This window comes from Nyctereutes procyonoides, unplaced genomic scaffold, assembly GCF_905146905.1.
Source record: "Nyctereutes procyonoides isolate TBG_1078 unplaced genomic scaffold, NYPRO_anot_genome, whole genome shotgun sequence".
In the NCBI taxonomy this organism is placed as follows: Eukaryota; Metazoa; Chordata; class Mammalia; order Carnivora; family Canidae; genus Nyctereutes; species Nyctereutes procyonoides.
Window position 1 is genome coordinate 83,297,114 of NW_026575125.1, and position 5,850 is coordinate 83,302,963.

The 5,850-nt window shown below is 43.4% G+C and overlaps 1 pseudogene; it reads left to right on the forward strand.

The window, feature by feature from the left end:
* Positions 1 to 3,523: 3,523 nt before the first annotated feature.
* LOC129518027 (26S proteasome regulatory subunit 4-like) lies at positions 3,524 to 4,876 on the forward strand (annotated as a pseudogene).
* Positions 4,877 to 5,850: the final 974 nt, after the last annotated feature.

Consider the following 5,850-nt stretch of genomic DNA (forward strand, 5'->3'; position numbering starts at 1 on the left):
TCTTCCTCAGGCTGTCATTTATTTCCCTTAATCTGTCTTCATGGTCTTTTAATTGTTTCTCTCTTTTTTCCTCAGTTTCCCTCTTTGCCATCAACTTGTCTTCTATGTCACTCACTCCTTCTTCCACCTCGTTAACCCTCGTCGTTAGGACTTCTAGTTTGGATTGCATCTCATTCAATTGATTTTTAATTTCTGCCTGATTGGATCTAAATTCTGCAGTCATGAAGTCTCTTGAGTCCTTTATGTTTTTTCTAGAGCCACCAGTAGCTGTATAATAGTGCTTCTGAATTGGCTTTCTGACATTGAATTGTAATCCAGATTTTGTACCTCTGTGGGAGAGAGGACTGTTTCTGATTCTTTCTTTTGAGGTGAGGTTTTCCTTCTAGTCATTTTGCTCAGTGCAGAGTGGCCAAAAACAAGTTGTATTGGAAAAAGGAGAAAAAGAAGAGAAAGAAGAAAAGAAAAAGAAAAAGAAAAAAGAAGAAGGAAAGAAAAGAGAAGAGAAGAAAAAAAGGTGGGGAAGCGAACAGAAATAAAAAAAACAGAAAACAAAAAACAAGGGGGAGTATCCTTTGAATCTGTATACTGTAAATCCCTCGACTTCCCCTGGAACTTTCCAGTGCTGCTTGGTCAATAATTTGCTTTTCCCCTGTAAGTCTAGCTGGTCTTCTGGGGGAGGGGCCTGCTGTGCTGATTTTCAGGTGTTAGCACTTGGGGGAACTGCTTAGCTTCAGCCTGGTGCAGGGCTCAGTGAGAGTTGTTTAACCTGTTTATCTGGCAAGGCCACTGTGAGGCTCAGTGGGGTTTGTTTATACTGTGAGGCCCCAGGAGGAACAACAACAGGAGCAGCTGGAGTCAGCTTCTGCAGTAACTACAGAGGTCTCAGTCCACAGGGCCTGGATGCTCAGGGCCGACTGTAGGCTGGAGTGTTCTTGCTGTCCTGTGGCCCTCCCGGCTTCTGCTTGTCCCAGAGGGAGCGCCGGATCTTGGGCTGTGTCCCCGGCGCCCTGTGCTCCCGGGCCTGCACTGTTGGAATCCCGCTCTCGGCCGCGTAGCCCGCTCCCGGTGGAGCCACCACGTGAGCCGCCTCCAAGCTGCTCCCGGGTACAGACGGGCGTGTGCTGCAACCCTTTAGGGAGCTCGGCCGTGGGGTGTGGCGTGTTCTCCCCGGGGCGCAGGTGCTCTGTTAGTGTCCCAGGGAGCCTGAGGGCATCATTGCCCCTCCTGGGATCCTGCTTCAACTCCCTGCGAGCGCCTTTCCATCTGGGAAGATTGGTGAAGCCCCTGCTTCGATTGGACGGGCTTTCCTGGGGCTCTCATGTCCTGGGGGCACTCCACACGTCCTTAGCCCGGCTCCTCGCGGGACGCCTCCCCCTTGGATGCCTTTTGTTTCTTTACCCCCCCCCCCCGTCTTCCTACCTTGATAGAAGCGTGAATTCTTCTCACTGTAGTATTCCAGCTGTTCTCTCTTTAAATCTCAAGCCGAATTCGTAGGTTTTCAGGATGATTTGAAGGTTATCTAGGTAATTTGGTGGGGACAGGTGACTTGAGGACCCTTGTCTTCCACCATCTTGCTCCGCCTCCCTACTACTATGTTTTAAAATTTGTTTTTCACGTTAGTGGCTTTGTTTTATTTCGCTCTGATTTTCGTTTTTATTTTCTGGTCTCCGACCTCGTCAGAATAATCTAGGGCAAAATTTACTTAGATCGTGGTTGATATTCACCACTCAGCCCACTCATACAGCCACTCTGCGCTGAGCAACATGAGTAGAAGGAAGAACTCACTACAAAAGAAAGAATCAGAAACAGTACTCTGCCACAGAGTTACAGAATCTGGTTTACAATTCGATATCAGAAAGCCAATTCAGACGCACAATTATAAAGCTACTGGTGGCTCTGGAAAAAAAGCATAAAGGATTTAAGAGACTTCATGACTGCAGAATTTAGATCTAATCAGGCCTAAATTAAAAATCAATTAAATGATACACAATCCAAACTGAAGGTCCTAATGATGAGGGTGAATGAAGTGGAAGAAAGAGTGAGCGACATAGAATACAAGTTGATGACAAGGAAGGAAGCCGAGGAAAGAGAAAAACAATTGAAAGACCATGAGAAAAGGTTAAGGAAATAATTGCCTCAGAAGGAAGAATCTATGTATAATTGAGGATCCAGAGGGTGCCGAGATGGCCAGCGCACCAGAAAGCATATTTGAACAAATCATAACTGAGAACTTCCCTAATTTGGGGGGGGGACAGGCATTCAGATCCAGGAGATAGATAGGTCCTCTCCTTCAAATCAGTAAAAACCATTCAACACCTTGACATTTAATAGTGAAAATTACAAATCAAAGATAAGGAGAAAATACTTAAAGCAGCAAGAGACAAGAGATCCCTAACTTATATGGGGAGAAATATGAGATTAACAGCAGACCTCTCCACAGACACCTGGCAGGCCAGAAAGGGCTGGTAGGATATATTCAGGGTCCTAAATGAGAAGAACATGCAGCCAAGAATACTTTATCCAGCAAGGCTCTCATTCAGAATAGAAGGAGAGATAAAAAACTTCCAAGATAGGCAGACAATGAAAGAATATGTCACCATTAAAATGACTCTGCAAGGAATATTAAGGGGGGCCCTGTAAAAGAAGAGGACGCTCAAAGAAATAATCCACAAAAACAGAGACTGAATAGGTATTATGATGACACTAAATTCATATCTTTCAATAGTTACTCTGAACATAAATGGACTAAATGATCCCATCAAGAGATGCAGGGTTTTGGACTAGATAAAAAGGCAAGACCCACCTATTTGCTGTCTACAAGAGACTTATTTTAGATCTAGGGACACCTCCAGCCTGAAAATGAAAGGTTAGAGAACCACTTACCATTCCAATGGTCCTCAAAAGAAAGCTTGGGGTAGCAATCCTCATATCAGATAAATTAAAGTTTATCTCAAAGACTGTAGTAAATGATGAAGAGGAGCACTGTCTCATACTTAAAGGGTCTATCCAACAAGAAGACCTAACAATCACGAGTATTTATGCCCGTATTGTGGGAGCTTCCAAGTATATCAATCAATTAATAGCAAAAGTAAAGACATACTTAGATAATAATACACTAATAGTAGGAGACTTCAACACGGAGCTTTATGCAAATGACAGATCTTCTAAGCACAATATCACCAAAAGAAACAAGGGCTTTGAATGACACAGTGGACCAGATGGGTTTCACAGATATTTACAGAACTTTCCATCTGAATGCAACTGAATACACATTCTTCTCAAGTGCACTTTCTCCACAATAGATCACATACTGGGTCACAAATCAGTTTTCAACTGATACCAAAAGATTGGGATTGTCCCCTGCCTGTTTTCAGACCACAGTGCTTTGAAACTAGACCCAATCAGAAGAAGAAATTTGGAAGAAACTCAAACATGTGTAGGTTAAAGATCATCCTACAAAAAGATGAGTGGGTCAACCAGGAAATTAGAGAAAGATTAAAAAGATTCATGGAAACTAATGGTAATGAAGATACAACCATTGAAAATCTTTGGGGGTTTTGTGCGGCTGAAGCAAGATGGGTCAAATCAGAGTGGTGGTCATGTCCCTGGAGGTGGCAAGAAGGATGACAAGGACAAGCAAAAGAAATATGAACCTCCCGTATCAACCAGAGTGGGGAAAAAGAAGAAAACAAAGGGACCAGATGCTGCGAGCAAGCTTCCACTGGTGACACCTCACACTCAATGCTGGTTAACATTATTGAAGTTAGAGAGAATTAAAGACTATCTTCTTGGAGTAAGAATTAATTAGAAATCAGGAACAAATGAAGCCTTTAGAAGAAAAGCAAGAGGAGGAGAAATCTAAGGTGGATGATCTGGGGGGGACCCCAATGTCAATAGGAACCTTGGAAGAGATCATTGATGACAATTATGCCATCATGTCTACATCTGTGGGTTCAGAACACTATGTCAGCATTCTTTCCTTTGTAGAGAAGGATCTGCTGGAACCAGGCTGCTCCGTCCTGCTCAACCACAAGGTGCATGCTGTCATAGAGGTGCTCACGGATGACACGGATCCCTTGGTCACAGTAATAAAGGTAGAAAAGGCCCCCCACGAAGCCTATGCTGAAATCGGGATGTTGGACAACCAAATCCAGGAAACTAAGGAATCCGTGGAGCTTCCTCTCACTCATCCTGAACATTATGACCCCAAAGGAGGTCATTCTCTATGGTCTGCCTGTCACAGGTAAAACCTTATTAGCCAAAGCAGTAGCAAACCAAACCTCAGCCACTTTCTTGAGAGTGGTTGGCTCTGAATTTATTCAAAAGTACCTAGGCAACAGACCCAAACTCGTTCGGGAATTGTTTCGAGTTGCAGAAGAACATGCACCATCAATCGTGTTTATTGATGAAATTGATGCCATTGGAACAAAAAGATATGACTCAAATTCTGGTGGGGAGAGGGAAATTCAATGAACAATGTTGGAACTGTTGAACCAGTTGGATGGATTTGATTCCAGGGGTGATGTGAAGGTCATCATGGCCACAAACCAGATAGAAACCTTGGATCTAGCACTTATCAGACCAGGCCACATTGACAGGAAGATTGAGTTCCTCCTGCCTGATGAAAAGACTAAGAAGCGCATCTTTCAGATCCACACAAGCAGGATGGCACTGGCCGATGATGTGACCCTGGACGACTTGATCATGGCTAAGGATGACCTCTCTGGTGCTGACATCAAGGCCATCTGCACAGAGGCAGGTCTGATGGCCTTGAGAGAACGTCGGATGAAAGTAACAAAAGATTTCAATAAATCTAAAGAAAATGTTCTTTATAAAAAAAAAACAAGAGGGCACCCCCGAGGGACTGTATCCTTAGCGGACCAGAGGTACCTTCAAGGAGATGGTTGGGCATGTCCTAACCCCTCCGAGGGAGGAGGTGGGGGTTTCCTTCCCCCGGAGGAAACCATGTTCCAGTTGATCTTTCTTAGCAAAACCTCCCGTGTACCTTTTTGTGCCTGATGCGTAGGACACCCCCTAGGCTGCCTTCCTCTATGGGTCATGTGCAGTGGTCTGTCCCCAATAAAGCGGGATCCCCCTCAAAAAAAAAAAAGAAAAAAGAAAATCTTTGGGATACAGCAAAAGCAGTCCTGAGAGGGAAATACATCATAATACAAGCCTCCCTCAAAAAATTGGAAAAAAAAACTCAAATACACAAGCTAACCTTGCACCTAAAGGAATTGGAGAAAGAAGTAAAACCTACACCAAGCAGCAGAAGAAAGATAATAAAGATTCGAGCAGAACTCAATGAAATGGAGACTAGAAGAACTGTAGAACAGATCAAGAAAACCAGGAGTTGGTTCTTTGAAACAATTAATAAGATAGATAAACCATTACCCAGCCTTAGTTAAAAGAAAAAAGACAACTCAATAAAATCATGAATGAAAGAGGAGAGATCACAACCAATACCAAGAAAATACAAACGATTTTAAAAATGTATTATGAGCAGCTATATGCCAATAAGTTAGGCAACCAGAAGAAATGGATGCATTTCTGGAAAACCAGAAATTAGCAAACTGGAACAGGAAGAAATGGAAAACGTGAACAGGCCAGTAACCAGGGAGGAAATTGAAGCAGTCATCAAAAACCTCCCAAGACACAAAAGTCCAGGGCCAGATGGCTTCCCAGGAGAATTCTATCAAAATTTAAAGAAGAAACAATTCCTACTCTACCAAAGCTATTCCGAAGGATAGAAAGGGATGGAATACTTCCAAACTCATTCTATGAGGCCAGCATCACCTTAATTCCAAAACCAGACAAAGACCCCACCAAAAAGGATAATTATAGACCAAT